The sequence below is a fragment of the Arachis hypogaea genome, chromosome 15 (genome assembly GCF_003086295.3).
Source record: "Arachis hypogaea cultivar Tifrunner chromosome 15, arahy.Tifrunner.gnm2.J5K5, whole genome shotgun sequence".
Lineage (NCBI taxonomy): Eukaryota > Viridiplantae > Streptophyta > Magnoliopsida > Fabales > Fabaceae > Arachis > Arachis hypogaea.
Window position 1 is genome coordinate 28,665,157 of NC_092050.1, and position 20,505 is coordinate 28,685,661.

Below are 20,505 nucleotides of genomic sequence, written 5' to 3' on the forward strand. Positions count from 1 at the left end.
TTAGGATCTAACTTAGAACATCAATTAATAACAAACAATAGAAGAAGTGATAAATCTGAAATACCTCAATTGCATTAATAAAAGAAAATCAATCTAAACATAAAAGAGTTCATAAACTAAATTGATAAAATAAATAAAAAGGAACATTGAACCTGATAAAAAGAAACAATCCTGAAAGTAAGAGAAATCCTAATCCTAAATCCTAAGAGAGAGGAGAGAACCTCTCTCTCTCTAAAACTACATCTACTCCTAAAATTATGAATGAATATTGTATGTATTGTTTTCTCATGAATGGATGTATTCCCCTACTTTATAGCCTCTAATATGTATTTTCTGGGTCGAGAACTGGGTCAGAAACAACCCAGAATTCGCTGGTTGCGAATTCAAACACGCTGATTTTTCGTCACTGCGATGCGTCCGCGTGGAGCGCACGTTCGCGTCACCTAGCGTCAGAGAAACTATGAAATATTATATATCAAATTGAAGCCCCGGATGTTAGCTTTCCAACGCAACTGGAATCGCGTCGTTTGGACCTTTGTAGCTAAAGTTATAGCCGTTTGAGTGCGAAGAGGTCAGACTGGACAGTTTAGCAATTTCTCCAACTTCTTGTATTCCTTCCACTTTTGCATGCTTCCTTTCCATCTTCTGAGCCATTCCTGTCCTGTAATCTCTGAAATCACTTAACACACATATCAAGGCATCTAATGGTATTAAGAGAGGATTAGACATAAGGAACTTAAGGCCAAAGAAGCATGTTTTCAATCAAAGCACATAATTAGGAAGGCAAATGTAAAACCATGCAAATAGTATGAATAAGTGGGTAAAGAGTTAATAAAAACCACTCAATTGAGCACACGATAAACCATAAAATAGTGGTTTGTCAACCTCCCCACACTTAAACATTAGCATGTCCTCATGCTAAGCTCAAGAGAAGCTATAAAGGAGTGAAGAGGAATGGTAGAATGTATGAAGTGCAACCTATCTATATGAATGCAACTACATGCAAAATGTTTCTGCCTACTTGGTTAAAAGTAAATCAAATTCTCCAAGAATATACATAAATCAAATTTCACTAATTCAAATTATACAATAAAAGACAAGTAAACTTGTAAGAAGATAGCTCATGAAAGCAGGAAACATAGAATCAAGAATTGAACCCTTACTGGTAGTGTATATCACTCTAATCTCTCAAGTGTCTAGGGTTAATCACTCTACTCTTCTCTAGTCATGCTTTCTAAAACTTTGTTCTTCATCTAACCAATCAACAAATATTTAATGTACCAATGCAAACATCATGAGGTCTTTTTAGGGTTGTAATGGGGCTGAGGTAAAGGTAAGGATATATGTATGGCCAAGTGAGCTTTATAAAGTGAATCCTTGATTAGTCTAAGATCTCACCTAACATATACATACTTTATATACTTTTAAAATGCTTTACCTAGCTACTCAAAATTTTTCCACTTTTGTATTACATGCTCATGTATCAAACTTATTTTTGAATTTTGTCCCATGTGCATTGATTCTTTTTATTTTGCATTTGGGGTAATATTATTTTTCTTTCTTTTTTTTGTATCCCCTTATTTAATTACTTAATATTTTTTTTCAATGCACATGGTAATTTAATTATTTTGATTTCACATGAGCATGCTTCCCAAATTTTCAAATAACTTATTCAATTTAATTCCCTACTTTTTCATATCATCCCATGTTCCCATAAAATTTCCCACACTTAATTTGTACACAATATCTATCTTAAGCTAACCAAGAATTCAACTTGGGATTTTTATTTTGTTTTTCTGCTTAAGGCTAGTAATGTGGTTATGAAATAGAAGGGGGTTAAAAAGTTCAAAGTGGCTAACAAGGGTGATGTAAAAGGTAGGCTTATTTGGGATAAGTGAGCTAATAACAAATAATGGCCTCAATCATATGCAAGCATGTAAATACACTAAATAATGGACATATAGAATGGAACAAAGCAAATATTGCAATTATAGATAAGAAAACACACAAGAATAAAAATTTATGGTTAAATAATGTAACCATGTAAATAAGCTCAAAATCTCACAGGTTGTGTGTTCTTTGGCTTTTTAAACTATGTTCCAAATACAACTTCAAACAAGTTTTAACATAAAAAAATTTTTAATTTAAATTAGTGAAATACTATAAAAAAATTTTTGAAAAAGAAAATATTACTTCAACTAAGTAGTAACTAAATGCATAAAATCAAACAAACATGCAATTAAATATGCAAATGCAACAATGAACAAACAAAAAAATAGAGTATTGGTGTTGAAAAGAAGGTAACTAACCCATGGAGATCAGTATCGACCTCCCCACACTTAAAGATTGTACCGTCCTCCGTGCATGCTAAGATGTGCAAGTGGACGGGTTGCTTCAACTGACGCTTTTCTCATCAAGGAATGTGCATAGGAACTTGTTTGTCTTTCCCATGTAAACGTCTTCCGGTTCTCTTCCTGGTGGCCATCCTGAAAGAAAAAGGGAAGAAAAGTAACCCAAAACAAAGATAAAAAACAAATAAAACATGGGTTGGTTAATGCCAAATAATGAGGGTCTCAATTACATGATAGCTACAACATGCAAGTGAGAAAACAATAGAAGCACATGGCATACCAGTGGTGCAGAATTTGCAACAAAGGAGAGGGGGATGTGGGTAATGAAAGATAGTATAAGTTCATATCAATGCAAGAGAAGTACAAGTATCATAAAAGATTAGCATTGATTTAAATAATGTTACCCAAACAGAATAAAACAAGTTATAAGCACCAAGAAAATACCAGAAAAGATGTAACAGTTGAATAAGAACATTTGAACACCAATGGTAAAATAATAAATTTAGAAAAAAAATAAAAATATGCACAAAATTAAAATGCAATGAATGAAAGTATGCAAATAAATTAAATAAAATAAAATGAAAGTGAAAAAGGATGAGAAGTTAAAAAGATGAAGAGAAAGAAAGTAAGAAAGGAGAGAGAAAGAAGAAAAGATAGAAGAAATTAGGATTAGAAAAGAAAAGATAAGATAACTGGCGCTGATCTGGATAAGTTGTGCGACGCATGCGACGCGGACGCGTGGTTCATGCGTTCGCGTGATTGGCGATATTCTCAAGTGATGCGGACGCGTGGGGCACGCGGACACGTGACTTGATTTGTGCTAGTGGTGCAAGAGCAGCCTCGCGTTCGCACAACTCTCTGTTCGAAACTCTTTTTGCCAAATTTTTGGGTGACGCGGTCACGTGGGTGACGCGATCGCGTGAATGGCCTTTCTTTTAAAAATGATGCGAACGCGTGGGGCACGCGTTCGCGTGGTAGGGCTGGTGCTTCTAGCACGAGTCCAGCCCCATTCCAGCCCAACATTCTGCCATACACCCCTTTACGTCGATTTTACAGAGCCACGCGTTCGCATGGGTGACGCGGACGCGTGGGAGACATTTTTTTCCACATGACGCGGACGCGTCAGCGACGCTGCCGCGTCGCATGCGTGCTTTTTTTTTTATATATGCAATATGCAGTATGCAGAATGTAAAATGCAGATGTGGATGTTATGAATAAATCCAGGTTCAATAAAAATAGAATAAAATAAAACAAAAAATAAACAAAATGAAATAAAATTAAAATTGAGAAAGGAACGATTATACCATGGTGGGTTGTCTCCCACCTAGCACTTTTAGTTAAAGTCCTTAAGTTGGATATTTGGTGAGCTCCTTGTCATGGCGGCTTGTGCTTGAACTCATCCTGAAACTGCCACCAATGCTTGGACTTCCAATAAGCTCTATCAATACCAAGTAAATTCCTCAAGCTTTGATGGAGTTCTTCACAAGCTTTGAGCTCCAAAAATTGATCCTCATATATTCCTAGATCCCAAATCTTGTTTCTACACCCGTCTTCAAGTTGAGTATCATGATTCCATCCGGGTGGTTTAGCCTTAGAATTCTCACTGAAGCGTCCAAACAACTTCCCAGACCCATTTAATTGAGCTCTACACCAACCTTTGCGTTTAAACTTAAAGCTTCCGACCATAATGAACCTTGCAGGACAATTCTTACTGATGCCAGGGCATCTTGGCCAGTTTCACTGACCTTTTCTTTACTGTTTTTAGGTTAGTTTCATGCATTTCCTTAGGAAATAAGCTAGTTTTGGATAGATATTCACTTACACCTTGACTCAAGCATACATTGTGCATTTTACATTATTTCATGAGGATTTTGCATAAGTTTAGTGACAAATTGTATGTTGCATTGCCCATGACTTGGACTAGAACTTTGATGCACTCTATTGCTTGATTTCAGGACCAAAGGAAGCAAGGAAAGGGAGGAAACTTGCAAGGTTAATGAGAAAAGTGATTGCCAATGACACTCTCATTGCCATCATTGCCCACGTTAAGAGTCAACGTGAACTCTAACTAAGTTAACGTGAACTCTAACGTGGAAAAAGGGAAGTTGAGCCAACGTTAGTGACACTTAACATTGTCACTAACGTTGGCAAACACTCATGAGTGGCCACGTTAGAGCCCACGTTAACCTAGTTAATGTGGCCTCTAACGTTAAAGGGGGAAGAGAAGCCAACGTTAGTGACATTCAACATTGTCACTAACGTTGGCCTAAGGATGCAACACACAACGTTAACTTGGTTAACGTGGGAGCTAACGTAAGAAGTGAGAGTTGTCGCCAACGTTAGTGACACTCAACATTGTCACTAACGTTGGAAGCAACCACACAACCCCCCAAGGAGCCACGTTAACTTCCACGTTAACTTAGTTAATGTGGAAGCTAATGATGAGGAATGAATGATGAGCCAACGTTAGTGACACTCAACATTGTCACTAACGTTGGGATGGCTAAGAATGGCCACGTTAGAAGCCACGTTAACCTAGTTAACGTTGACTCTAACGTGAGATCTAGGGGAACATTGGAACGTTAGTAACAATGTTGAGTGTCACTAACGTTCTCGAAGTTTGGCAAGGCCACGTTAGAAGCCACGTTAACATAATTAACGTGGGCTCTAACGTGAGGCAAAGGGGTACATTGGAACGTTAGTGAAAATGTTAAGTGTCACTAACGTTCTCGAACTTATACTTTCACTAAATGTTAACACCCATAACGCCCTGAGCTGAAGTCTCTGCCCACTTAGCACTTTCTCTCTGCAAGTAAAGCCAAGCCCAAATGAAGAAAAGAACTGCTTCAAACTCAAGATCCAAAGGCCCAAGACTTGAAGAGTAAACTAGTAGCTGAGAAGAGTAGTATATATAGGAGTATCTTTGAATTGTAAAAGAGAGTTCTGGAGGCTGGAAAAAGAGAACTACTCTCTGTATTTTACTTTCTCTGCATTTTCTAGTTTTATGATGTATTCTCCATCTTTGTTTTCATTTTCTAGAGCTATGAACAACTAAACCCCTTTCATTGGGTTAGGGAGCTCTGTTGTAATTTGATGGATCAATACTAATTTTCATTATTCTTCTTCTATCTTTTCTCTTGATTTTACTTGAAAGCTTTCGATCTTCATCCAATTGAGTAGTTATCTTGGAAGAGAAGCTATTCAAACTTGGATCTCTTTTGAACCTTGAAAGAGGAATGAAGAGATCAAGCTAGAAATGCTTTCTCATGTTGGACCAAATTGGGTTTGGATGGGTATGTGACTATAACCCTCTCAATACTTGATTTGGGAAATGCATGTGGTATAATTAGTGACCATACTTCATCTCTTCTCATGAGCAATTGACCAAGGAATTGGCTATTGATCAAGATTTGAGAGATTGAATTGCAAGAAATTGTAATTCAATCACTTAAGATTGCCAAGGAGATCAATGAGTGCATTGATTGAGGAAGAGATGAAAATGAACTTGATCCGGAGAATTGCAACATCTCCTAAGCCCAATGAACTCCCCATCTCTGATCTTACCCATTCTCTTTAATTTCTGCCATTTACTTTTATGAGCAAATCCCCCATTCCCATTTACAATTCTGCAATTTACTTTCAGTCATTTGCTTCTAGTCCTTTAATTCTAGCATTTACTTTTCTGTTATTTACATTCCCGCCATTTTATTTTCTGTAACTCTCAACCCAAATTCTGGATTCGCTCAACTAGAACATTCTTCTAATTAAAGTTGCTTGATCAATCAATCCCTGTGGGATTCGACCTCACTCTATTGTGAGTTTTTACTTGACGACAAATTCGGTACACTTGCCGAAGGGAGATTTGTTGTGAGACAAGTTTTCCGTGCATCAAGTTTATGGCGCCGTTGCCGGGGATTGATTGTGCATCAACAATGATTAAATTGGAAGATCACTAGATTGAGCATTTTTATTTTGTGAATTTCATTTTCTGTTTGAGTGATTTACTTTTTGTTTTAGTTAAACTTCTTCCCTTCCCCCTCTACTCTTTTGTTCTTCTTTGTTATTTTCAATTCTGTTTGCTAACCCACTAACTGTTTGATACATTGCATCACCCACAACTAACAGTAATTCTGACACAAATACTTTCTGCACCTATCTTTTCTTGCTTGCACTTGATGGTTGTATGACAGGGAGAAGAAGCGGAGCTTCAACTTCCTTCGATTCTGAACCTGAGAGGACCTTTCTTAGATTAAGGAGGGAGGCAAGAGGAAAGAAAGTGGTTGGTGCTGAGGAAGAAGAGGAATTCTTTGAAACACACATGGAAGACAACATGGAAAACCATCATGAAGAAGAAAATCACAACCCTGGGGGAGGAAGTAGAGCAAATCATGCTGGAGAGGATAGAAGAGTTTTGGGCTCTTACATCAATCCAAACCCAGGCAATTGTGGAAGTAGCATCCAAAAGCCAACAATCCATGCCAACAACTTCGAACTTAAACCACAGCTCATCACCCTTGTTCAGAACAACTGTTCGTTTGGAGGAAGTGTTCAAGAAGACCCCAATCAACATTTAACCACCTTCCTGAGAATATGTGACACAGTGAAGTCTAATGGTGTTCATCCTGACGCCTATAGGCTACTCTTATTTCCATTCTCACTCAGGGACAAGGCAGCCAAATGGCTGGAATCTTTCCCAAGGGAAAGCTTAACAACTTGGGAAGACATGGTGAACAAATTCTTAGCAAGATTTTACCCTCCTCAACGAATCAATAGGCTGAGAGCTGAGGTCCAAACTTTCAGGCAACAAGATGGTGAGACTCTATATGAAGCATGGGAGAGGTTCAAGGACTTAACAAGGAGGTGTCCACCTGACATGTTCAACGAATGGGTGCAGCTGCACATTTTCTATGAAGGGCTCTCTTATGAGTCAAAGAAGGCCGTAGACCATTCATCTGGAGGATCTTTGAACAAGAAGAAGACCATTGAGGAAGCCATAGATGTTATTGAAACAGTAGCAGAGAACGACTACTTCTATGCTTCCGAAAGAGGGAACACAAGAGGAGTAATGGAGCTAAACAATGTAGATGCTCTGTTGGCCCAAAACAAGCTCATTACCCAGCAGCTGGCTGACCTCACCAAGAAGATGGAGCTGAACCAAGTAGCAGCAATCTCCACTTCATCAACAATCCAAGAAGGAGTGAATGAAGAAGCAGAGGGGAGTCAGGAGCAAGCCAACTACATTGGGAGTTCACCAAGGAAAAACTATGATCCATACTCCAAGACCTACAACCCTAGATGGAGAAACCACCCAAACTTTGGGTGGGGAGGTGAGCAAGATCAAAACCAAGACCAGAGACGTTACAATTCCAACAACAATGCAGCTCACCAGCAATTCACACAGAGGACGTCTCAACACCCCCACAACAACACTTCTTCATATGCTTATCAAAACCAAAATAACATATCTGCTCCGAATCACCCATCAATTGATGACAAGCTCCCTAAGATTGAAGCCCTACTTGAAGGAATATGCCAAGAGATTCAAGAAAATAAGGTGTTCAAAGAGGAAGTGCGAGCCAATATTAAGAACCAGGGAGAGACCATTAGGAAGCTGGAATTCCAGGTGGAATATTTAGCTGAGAAGATTCCCAAACCCACCGATAGTTTCCCAAGTGACACGGAGAAAAACCCCAAGGGAGAAGCAAAGAAAGTAAGATGGGAAGATTTCAAAATGGTCACTACGAGTGATCAAGAGACTGAAGACAAGCAAGGCAAACTTTGCAAACAACCTGAAGACAACTCAACAAAGGAGGATAGAAATCACCAAGGACCAGAAATTTCACAACAAGAGTTGCTGAAGCTCTATGCTCCCTTCCCTCAACTGCTCAATGGTGCTATGGGAAAGAGAATATACTCAAGGTTCCTTGACTTGTTTGCATCTCTGCATGTAAACATACCATTCATCAAGGCAATTCAACAAATGCTTGCATTCATCAAGTATATGAAGGAACTTCTTCCCAGGAAAAGCTCACTCAAAGGAGGCCAGACTATAGTGATGAACAAGGAATGTAGTGCCCTTATTCAACCTGAGCTGCCTACAAAAAGAAGAGACCCAGGGAGTTTTCACATCCCTTGTGCCATAGGTGAAACTATGTTCGATAGAGCACTATGTGATTTGGGGGCCAGCATCAACTTACTGCCTTTATCCCTGGTGAAGAAGCTGCAGATTAATGAGATAATGCCCATAGATGTAATCATCAGCCTGACTGACAAAACTCAAAAGCAAGCAATAGGAGTGGTGGAAAATGTGTTGCTAAAGGATGGAAAATACTTTCTCCCAACAGACTTTGTCATTCTGGACATGGAAGAGAGTCACACTCACCCAATCATATTGGGAAGACCATTCCTAGCTACGGCCAGAGCACTTATCGATGTAGAGAAAGGGGAGCTAATATTGAGAATCCATGATGAACGACTCAGCTTCAATGTCTTCAAACTCTCACAAGAAACAGATCAAGAGGACAAGGAACTAAGCACAAACGATAAGGAGACACTGAAGGAGGAGACAAGCACTGAAGCACAGCCAGTTCATTCTGAAACCCCCTCAATTGATAAACAAGGAAGACAGCAATTGCCACAGCTCAAAGAAAAGTTGGAGGAACCTAAACCTCTAGAGGCATGTGAAGACAACATCACAACTCCTTGGAAAAAAAAGGTCACCACGGGGAAGGCAACCTTAAAAGAAACAAAGAAGAAGGTACCAAGGAGATGGAGGAACAAGAAGATCCCTACAGAAGATTTCTCTCCAGGGGATAGAGTTGTCTCAGCTTACTTCCCTATTCCCCCTAATCTCCCTACTGTATCATCTCAGTTACCTAAGGTCTTCACTATCAACAGAGTTCTTTCCCTAGAACATGTGGAGATCATTGATCCAACCAATGGATACAAGTCCACAGCAAGAGGGGAGGACTTTAAGCACTACCAACCACCCTGATGAAGGAAAAACATCAAGCTAGTGACGCTAAAGAAGCGCTTCATGGGAGGCAGCCCATGTTTTATATGTTTTTAAAATAATGAATAAATCAATGTTTATGAATTTCAACCCAAACTTGACAAACATTTGGTGAAATCTTTATCATGCAGTATATAGTGAAGAACAAGTTTGGTGTTCAAAGCAAGCCAAGATGCATGCTAGTCTTGGGAGCTTTGAACAAAACTTTTCATCACATTGCTTCAAACTAAGTTTGGTGTCACCCCATGGTGCCACCAAAATGCATATAAGGACCCACCAATAGTTAGTTAGTTAGTTAGAATTCATAAATAAACAATCAAATCCTCTCTTCCCTTGTATTCTAGCCGTAGAGTTTGAATTTTTTTTATGATATTAATTTCCTTATTTTAAATCTTTATAGGAAAGGAAAAGAAGCATGAAAAAGGATTGATTGGACAATTAAATGGGGGAGATTTCGCCACTTAATGAAGAGCACTACACACATGTCCCAAGAGGGAACGCATGGGGAAACGCTGCCATGCAACATTGGAGAAAGAAGACCCTTGAAGATCGAACCAATCACTCTTATTAAGTGATGATCCTTGTCTTTCCTTCATACACAACCCCAACCGTCCATCAAGTAACAATCCTTGCAATCCACACCTTTCATCCACTCATGACCCCCTATATAAGTGAACCTTAGTGCATGATCATTCCTCACACTCAAATTCCCACTCTCCATACTTCATACCTTCGGCTTGCTCAAACCCCTTCATCACACTCTGTCCTAGCCAACTTATTCCTCATCTCTCCGTATCCTCCAACCTCCACTTCAAAACAGCAACTCAATTCATGGCATCATCAAGCTCAAAGAGGCAAAAGAGGAAGGAACCCATGGAGAGTGTTCCTTTCGATGAGAAAAAATTCAAAACTGCCTTTCATGAACGTGAATTCGAACGGATAAGGGTGAGAAAGATATTGCCAGAGTTAATCTTCCAAATCAATGCAGATGAGTCACCACAAATTCTGGAGAAAATCGAACAGAGGGGGTGGCAATTGCTCACAAGTCCAGAGGGGAAGATCAATGGAAACCTCATCAAAGAATTTTATGCGAATGTAGTAAGAGAGGATAAAACCAAGGCCCCAACCTTCAAAAGTTACGTAAGAGGAAAAGAGGTGGACTTCAGCCCAAATGAAAACTTTCAATGAGTTCAGTGTACTCAATGAAGGAAGGCAACTACATAGGGAAGAGTTCTATGTGAACACTCAAGCCAAGTTGAACTACATGACTAGTAACATGCATCAGCTGCACTATGCCATCCCTACATATGATGAGGTCCAAAAAGATTTTGTAGAACAAGAAGAGAGGAAGGTAAAACAGCAAAAGGAGACACTCAAGAAGAAGATGGAAGATAGTGGTTTCTGGAAGAAGCTGCTTGGAAAAGGCAAAGGAAGTGGGAGCACAAGCACTCAAGAGAGACACAATGAGGACAAGCAAGGAGGGAAGCATGGGCATCCACATGAATGAAAGGTGGTGGAGTTCCTTTTAGTCCATCGTTTTTTATGCTTTAAATAAGGAAGATCTTGTATGAAATAGAACCTACTTCCATGTTATGTTTAAACTTTTTAAATTCTGTCTTTTAAGTTTTCTTTCTGAATAGGTCCATGATTTCTGGTTTAAATGTCACTGCATCGTTCCCTTATTTACTTGTAAGCTTGTCCATTTTGAATTAAATGAAGAGAGAATGATTGTTTTTAAAAGACCAGAGTAGAGTTCATATTGTGGAAGTGCATTCATGAATCTTTGGGGTAGTCATAAGTTAGCTAAGTTGGTTCAACCACAAGGTTAGGAGGACAACTATCTATCCTGAGTACTTGACTTTGGATATACCCATGAGACTGAGCATATGACAAGATCCTAATAAGAGAAAAGGGAAAGAATAATGGAAGTGAAAAAAAAAAGAAAAAGAGTAAGCAATAAGGCTAGGCACCAATGGTTTGGACCTTGAGACAAGTGTCTGTGGTGCTCCTGTGTGAGGGATCTACTTGGATGAATAAGCTCTCAGGGGTGCTTTATCACTTGGTAACTTGGGTTAACTAACCCGGGATTATCAGCTGAAAATCCACTATCAAGAGTAACCCTCACTACAGAGCATTTAGTAACCCAAAGAGGTGCTGGACACCAAGGTCTCAAGAAAAGAAAATAAACAAACTATATGCCTGTGGTGTGTATGTATGGGGGAGAGACTTGAGGGAGTAAGTCCTTAGGGGTGCTTCAACACCTAGCACCTTGAACCAACTGGTTCGGGAGTGTTGGCTGAAAACTTATCTTAAAGAGTTGCCCCCTTACAGAGCACTTAGCCTAAATAACACAAATAACCCTTGAAATAACAATAAAAGGATCAATGAATAAAAATCTCATGGGATATAAACAAAGTAAGTGTTTAGGGACATGATAAAGGTCTGAAAGCCAGTAATGGAATGAACCTAAGTTGCTATGCATGAAACCACCATAAAATTAATAACATGACTTCCACAAGAATGACTCACTCCTCTGGATATTCCATTCATCATTCTCTTGTTCCAGTACTTGCTTAGGGACAAGCAAGCTTTAAGTTTGGTGTTGTGATGCCAGGGCATCTTGGCCAGTTTCACTGACCTTTTCTTTACTGTTTTTAGGTTAGTTTCATGCATTTCCTTAGAAAATAAGCTAGTTTTGGATAGATATTCACTTACACCTTGACTCAAGCATACATTGTGCATTTTACATTATTTCATGAGGATTTTGCATAAGTTTAGTGACAAATTGTATGTTGCATTGCCCATGACTTGGACTAGAACTTTGATGCACTCTATTACTTGATTTCAGGACCAAAGGAAGCAAGGAAAGGGAGGAAACTTGCAAGGTTAATGAGAAAAGTGATTGCCAATGACACTCTCATAGCCATCATTGCCCACGTTAAGAGTCACGTTAACTAAGTTAACGTGAACTCTAACGTGGAAAAAGGGAAGTTGAGCCAACGTTAGTGACACTTAACATTGTCACTAACGTTGGCAAACACTCATGAGTGGCCACGTTAGAGCCCACGTTAACCTAGTTAACGTGGCCTCTAACGTTAAAGGGGGAAGAGAAGCCAACGTTAGTGACATTCAACATTGTCACTAACGTTGGCCTAAGGATGCAACACACCACGTTAACTCCCACGTTAACTTGGTTAACGTGGGAGCTAACGTAAGAAGTGAGAGTTGTCGCCAACGTTAGTGACACTCAACATTGTCACTAACGTTGGAAGCAACCACACAACCCCCCAAGGAGCCACGTTAACTTCCACGTTAACTTAGTTAATGTGGAAGCTAATGATGAGGAATGAATGATGAGCCAACGTTAGTGACACTCAACATTGTCACTAACGTTGGGATGGCTAAGAATGGCCACGTTAGAAGCCACGTTAACCTAGTTAACGTTGACTCTAACGTGAGATCTAGGGGAACATTGGAACGTTAGTAACAATGTTGAGTGTCACTAACGTTCTCGAAGTTTGGCAAGGCCACGTTAGAAGCCACGTTAACATAATTAACGTGGGCTCTAACGTGAGGCAAAGGGGTACATTGGAACGTTAGTGAAAATGTTAAGTGTCACTAACGTTCTCGAACTTATACTTTCACTAAATGTTAACACCCATAACGCCCTGAGCTGAAGTCTCTGCCCACTTAGCACTTTCTCTCTGCAAGTAAAGCCAAGCCCAAATGAAGAAAAGAACTGCTTCAAACTCAAGATCCAAAGGCCCAAGACTTGAAGAGTAAACTAGTAGCTGAGAAGAGTAGTATATATAGGAGTATCTTTGAATTGTAAAAGAGAGTTCTGGAGGCTGGAAAAAGAGAACTACTCTCTGTATTTTACTTTCTCTGCATTTTCTAGTTTTATGATGTATTCTCCATCTTTGTTTTCATTTTCTAGAGCTATGAACAACTAAACCCCTTTCATTGGGTTAGGGAGCTCTGTTGTAATTTGATGGATCAATACTAATTTTCATTATTCTTCTTCTATCTTTTCTCTTGATTTTACTTGAAAGCTTTCGATCTTCATCCAATTGAGTAGTTATCTTGGAAGAGAAGCTATTCAAACTTGGATCTCTTTTGAACCTTGAAAGAGGAATGAAGAGATCAAGCTAGAAATGCTTTCTCATGCTGGACCAAATTGGGTTTGGATGGGTATGTGACTATAACCCTCTCAATACTTGATTTGGGAAATGCATGTGGTATAATTAGTGACCATACTTCATCTCTTCTCATGAGCAATTGACCAAGGAATTGGCTATTGATCAAGATTTGAGAGATTGAATTGCAAGAAATTGTAATTCAATCACTTAAGATTGCCAAGGAGATCAATGAGTGCATTGATTGAGGAAGAGATGAAAATGAACTTGATCCGGAGAATTGCAACATCTCCTAAGCCCAATGAACTCCCCATCTCTGATCTTACCCATTCTCTTTAATTTCTGCCATTTACTTTTATGAGCAAATCCCTCATTCCCATTTACAATTCTGCAATTTACTTTCAGTCATTTGCTTCTAGTCCTTTAATTCTAGCATTTACTTTTCTGTTATTTACATTCCCGCCATTTTATTTTCTGCAACTCTCAACCCAAATTCTGGATTCGCTCAACTAGAACATTCTTCTAATTAAAGTTGCTTGATCAATCAATCCCTGTGGGATTCGACCTCACTCTATTGTGAGTTTTTACTTGACGACAAATTTGGTACACTTGCCGAAGCGAGATTTGTTGTGAGACAAGTTTTCCATGCATCACTTACCACTGACCATCTTCCTCTTACTCTTAAAGCCACAAAGAGCTCTAAGCTGACCATCTATCTCAAGTAAACCATATTCAAGTGGAATGAGAAAGCTAAGAGATATGAATTTTACCCACTTGAATGTTGTGAAGGATGATGGTGACTTAGGTGGAGAGGTTTCCAGCAACTTTGGTAAAGTGATATCAAGCTCCACTCCCTTGAGTTCTTCCTTGACAACTTCCACCTCTTTGCAAGCTTCTTCTTCTTCTTTAATCTCCATCTCTTGATCAACCTCTTCAAAGTCTTTAGCCATGATATGCCTTGGAGGTTGTACACCCTCTTCAACATCAATTTCAAACGTCTTTGAAGGAGGTTCTATGTCTTGACTTTCCCATGGAGGTTCAGCATCTCCCAAGTCTTCAACCACTTCTTCTTCTTCTTCAATAACTCCGGCTTCCTCCACTTGTTCCAGTACAAATTCATGCTCCGTACTATCCATTGGAGTTTCTAGTATCTCCTTCATGCTACGTTCTTCATTAGATTGTCCACATGAAGCCATGGGGGTTTCTTGAGTGTCCGAACGTCGGGAAGGTAATCGATTTATTGCTTGATTCAATTGGTGAAAGGTTGCATGAAATTTTTCCACTGTTTTCTTGAGACGATCATGTGATTCTTGTTGCGCTCGGCTATCATAAGTAGGACCATAAGGCTCTTGGATTGATGGATATGGATATGGTGCATATGGAGGTGGCGATTCTTGGGAGTAATTGGGTTGGAATTGGGGTGGTTCTATGTATGGTTCATATGGCTCATAAGGTGGTTGGTATGGTGGATAAGGGTTAGGGTCATATGGTGGTGTTTAGTGGTAAGGGGCTTGTGAGTATGGTGGTCCAGAGTTGTGTTGAGGAGATGGTTCATAAGCATATGGCGGGACTTGTTGGTAACTACAAGGGGGTCCACCATAGTCATCATCTTGGTATGCATCACAGAATGGTTGTTGGTTATAGTGCATTGGAGGGGGTTGTTGCCAAGAGGGTTGATCAAATCCTTGTTGCTCCTCCCATCTTTGATTGTTCCAACCATGATGCCTGTTCTCATTGTAATCTCCTCTTCCTGCAACATAACTGTAACCAGACTCATAGCCAAAGGGGTGAGAGTTCATAGTAACAAATAAAAATTAAAAACAAAAATAAAAACAATTTTAAATTAAAAGGTTATTGAAATTTAAATTTTGAATTTGAAAAATTAAATTTTGAATTTTGAATTTTAAATTTTGAAATTTGAATTTTAAAATTTGAAATTTTGAATTTTGTAAAAGTCAACAATATAAGATAAAGTTTTGAAAAAGATTTAAATTTTGAAAAGGTTTGATTTTTAAAATTTTAAATTTAAAATTTTAAATTTGGATTTTGAATTTTGGAATATTGAAATTTGAAATTTGATTTTGAAATAAGATAAGATAAGATTTTGAAAAAGATATGATTTTTGAAAAAGATTTGAATTTTGAAATTTAAATCTAAAATAAGATAACATAAAAATTTTAAAATCAAAATCTGAAAAAAAAAATTTAAAGAAAAATTTGAAAATTCAATTAAAATAAAGAGAAAAGATATTTTTGAATTTAATGAGGAAAGAGAAAAATAATAAAATGACACCTGATGAGCGGATATTTTATACACTTTTTGGGGTTAATTTCATATAATTTTGAGTATGTTCTAGTTAGTTTTTAGTCTATTTTCATTAGATTTTAGGAAAAATTCATATTTCTGGACTTTACTATGAGTTGTGTATTTTTCTATAATTTCAGGTATTTTTCTGGCTGAAATTGAAGGAGCTGAGCAAAAATCTGATTCAGGCTAAAAAAGGACTGCTGATGCTGTTGGATTCTGACCTCCCTGCACTCAAAGTGGATTTTCTGGAGCTACATAACTCGAAATGGCATGCTTCCAATTGCGTTGGAAAGTAGACATCCAGGGCTTTCCAGCAATATATAATAGCCCATACTTTGCACAAGGATAGATGACGTAAACTGGCGTTCAACGCCAGTTCTCTGCCCAATTCTGGCGTCCAGCGCCAGAAAAGGATCAAAAGCTGGAGTTGAACGCCCAAACTGGCACAAAAACTGGCGTTCAACTCCACAAATGGCCTCTGCACGTGAATTGCTTAAATCTCAGCCCCAGCACACACCAAGTGGGCCCCAGAAGTGGATCTCTGCATCATCCATCATAGTTTACTCATTTTTTGTAAACCTAGGCTACTAGTTTAGTATTTAAACAACTTTTAGAGACTTATTTCGCATCTCATGACATTTTAGATCTAAAATTTGTACTCTTTGACGGCATGAGTCTCTAAACTCCATTGTTGGGGGTGAGGAGCTCTGCTGTGTCTCGATGAATTAATGCAAGTATTTCTGTTTTCTATTCAAACACGCTTGTTCCTATCTAAGATGTTCATTCGCGCTTAACTGTGATGAAGGTGATGATCTGTGACACTCATCACCATTCTCAACCCATGAACGTGTGCCTGACAACCACCTCCGTTCTATATCAGATTGAATGAGTATCTCTTAGATCTCTTAATCAGAATCTTCGTGGTATAAGCTAGAATTGATGGCGGCATTCATGAGAATCCGGAAAGTCTAAACCTTGTCTGTGGTATTCCGAGTAGGATTCAAGGATTGAATGACTGTGACGAGCTTCAAACTCCTGAAGGCTGGACGTTAGTGACAAACGCAAAGGAATCAAGGGATTCTATTCCAACCGGATCGAGAACCAACCAGTGATTAGCCGTGCTGTGACAGAGCGCGTGAGCGTAGTTTTCACTGGAAGGATGGAAGGTAGCCATTGACAACGGTGATCCACCAACACACAGCTTGCCATAGGAGGACGTGCGTGCGTGAACAAGAAGACAGAGGAAAGCAGAGATTCAGAAGACAAAGCATCTCCAGAACTCCAACATATTCTCCATTACTGCATAACAAGTAACCTTTAATCCATGCTCTCTTGTTTATTTGCAATTCAACTGATAAACATAATTAACTTCCTGACTAAGATTTACAAGATAACCATAGATTGCTTCAAACCAACAATCTCCGTGGGATTCGACCCTTACTCACGTGAGGTATTACTTGGACGACCCAGTGCACTTGCTGGTCAGTGGTACGAGTTGTGAAAAGTGTGATTCACAATTTGTGCACCAAGTTTTTGGCGCCGTTGCCGGGGATTGTTCGTGTTTGGACAACTAACAGTTTATTTTGTTGCTTAAATTAGAAAAAATTTCTCCTTTTTTTGTTTAGAGTCTCTTATTATTGTCGTGTTAAAATTTTAGAATCCTTATTTTCTTTTTAAAATCTTTTTCAAAAAAAAATTAATTTTTCTACTAAATTCTGTGCCAAACTTTAAGTTTGGTGTTTTCTTGTTAATTTTTCTTAAAATTTTCGAAAATTTATTTTGGTTTTCTAAAAAATTTTAAGTTTGGTGTTCGTCCTTCTTGTTCTTGTATTCTTGTGAGTCTTCAAAGTGTTCTTGAGTTTTTCTTGTGTCTTGATCTTAAAATTTTTAAGTTTGGTGTTCCTTGGTGTTTTCCCTCCAAAATTTTCAAAAATAAAGAGCATTAGATCTAAAAATTTTAATCTTGTGCTATCTTATTGTTTTTCTCTTTCCTCTTAAAAATCAAAAATATCTTTTCTCTCTATTCTAAAAAAACAATTTTTCGAAATATATTTCTAAAAATTTAGATTTTTATTTCAAAATTTAAAACTTTTTTTTTAAATCATCATATCCTTTTCAAAACTTCCTAACCACTTTCTCTCTCCTCAGTCTTTCGAAAATCTTCACTCAATTTTTATTTATTTTAATTTATTTCATTTTCGAAATAAATATATAAATAAATAAATAAAAATATTTTTTCTATTTTACATCATCTCCCTTTCTCCATCATGGACCTAAGCGGAAATGAACAGTCTAGGAGGACTCTGGGGTCATATTCTAACCCCTCTACTGCTTCATATGGGAGTAGTATCTGCATACCCTCCATTGGAGTCAGTAGCTTTGAGTTGAATCCTCAGCTCATTATCATGGTGCAGCAAAGCTGCCAGTATTCTGGTCTTCCACAGGAAGAACCTACAGAGTTTCTGGCACAATTTTTACAAATTGCTGACACAGTACATGATAAGGAAATAGATCAGGATGTCTACAGACTATTACTGTTTCCATTTGCTGTAAAAGATCAAGCTAAGAGGTGGTTAAATAACCAACCTAAGGCCAGCATAAAGACATGGAAACAGCTGACAGAAAAATTCCTGAATCAATATTTTCCTCCAAAAAGGATGACACAGCTAAGGCTGGACATCCAAGGCTTCAAGCAAGGAGATAATGAATCTCTTTATGATGCCTGGGAGAGATACAGAGAGATGCTACAAAAATGCCCCTCTGAAATGTTCTCAGAGTGGGTTCAGTTAGACATCTTCTACTATGGGCTTGCAGAAGGAGCTTAGATGTCTCTAGATTACTCAGCTGGTGGATCTATCCACATGAAAAAGACAATTGAAGAGGCTCAAGAGCTCATTGATACAGTTGCCAGGAATCAGCATCTGTATCTAAGCAGTGACCCTTCCATGAAAGAAGAGGTTAAAACAGCAACTGCTGAACTCAGTCCTGTAGAACAAGCTGCTGAGAGTTTGTACGTAACTGTGACAGTTGCCAAAGAGCTGGTAATCTGCCTCATGGTTACGCCATGCCTCAACAAGGAATCTTGGAACTTGAGTTGTTTGACGTATGGGGAATTGACTTCATGGGACCTTTCCCACCATCATACTCAAACACTTATATTCTGGTGGCAGTTGACTATGTATCAAAATGGGTTGAGGCTATTGCCACACCCACCAATGATACTAAAACAGTGCTGAAGTTCCTCCAGAAACATATCTTTAGCAGGTTTGGTGTTCCTAGAGTACTAATCAGTGATGGGGGCACTCACTTCTGCAATAAACAGCTTTACTCTGCCATGGTTCGGTATGGAATTCGCCACAAGGTGGCCACTCCATATCATCCACAAACCAATGGGCAAGTGATGCGCATAAACTTGTTATGCTACGATTTAGAAAATTGCACGATCGGCAAAATTCCTTCCGGCAAGTGCACCGGTTATCGTCAAGTAAAAACTCACAATAGAGTGAGGTCGAATCCCACAAGGATTGGTTGAGTGAGCAATTCGGATTAGAAGTGTGTTCTAGTTGAGCGGAATCAAGATTTAGATGAGAATTGCGGAATGTAAAATTGCATGAATTAAAGAGCGAGAAGCTAAATTGCTGAAATTAAAAGGGATGGGGGTGATTGCATGAATTTAATTGCAGAATGTAAAGAGAAAGTGGTAGATCAGAAATGGGGAGTTCATTGGGTGTTAGGAGATATTGAGATCTCCGAATCAAAACAACTTTTATCCCTTCCTCAACCAATGCATTCATTGAATTTTGCTTGGCAATCTTATATGATTGGATCCCAATCCCTTGGTTCACCAATTCTCTCTAAAAACAAACAAATTCCCAATCCCTTGGTTTAAATGTTCATAAGAAGAGATGATGCTCGATCACTGATTATACCACACAGTTTCATGAACCACAATTTGGTAGGATTACATGTCACAATATCCATCCAAACCCCAATCCAATTCACTGTGAGAAAGCTTCTCTAGCATGAATCCTCCATTCCTTTCCCAAGGTTCCGAAGGATTCCAATTATGGGTAGTTTCTTTCCCAAGACAACTACCCAATGGAATTAGATCGAGAAGCTTTCTAACAAAATTCAAGAGAAAAGATTGAAGAAGAAGATAAAACTATTATTGATTCATTGAATTACAATAGAGCTCCCTAACCCAATGAAAGGGGTTTAGTGAGTCATAGCTCTGAATTCAATTACAAAACTAAAAGAAAATGATCCAAAGTTCTCTGTGTAAAAAAACTTCCCCCTCAGGGGCTGGATTCCCCCTCAATCCCCCCTATTCTCAAATGCAGAAACAAGGCCTTTAAATAGGCTCCCTAAATTACAAAATGAAAATGAAATTAAAAGCAAATTACAATCAAATGAAAATAAACTATTCTAGATGATTCTTGTGGCCTTGATTTGGTGTTGTTGATGGGCCTTGCTTGCTTGAAGGGTAGAGTGACATAATTGATCCAAAAAGGATAATGATCCATTAAACTACACTCAAACGTTGCACCCCCTTTCTTGAGTCGTCACTTTGTTCTCTTGTCAACCTTGCCAATTTGATGCCAAATATAGACTATTATACCTCGTTGGAAAGCTATGGATGTCAGCCTTTCTAACGCAACTGGAAGCACCTCAGTTGGATCTCTACAACTCGAGTTATACT

General features: G+C 38.6%; 1 non-coding gene across 1 annotated transcript; it reads right to left on the reverse strand.

Annotated features, from left to right (window-relative positions):
- Positions 1–7,122: 7,122 nt before the first annotated feature.
- On the reverse strand, positions 7,123–7,226 carry LOC112753665 (small nucleolar RNA R71). Its single transcript, XR_003178040.1, has one exon. It is a non-coding gene; the product is annotated as a small nucleolar RNA R71 (small nucleolar RNA).
- Positions 7,227–20,505: the final 13,279 nt, after the last annotated feature.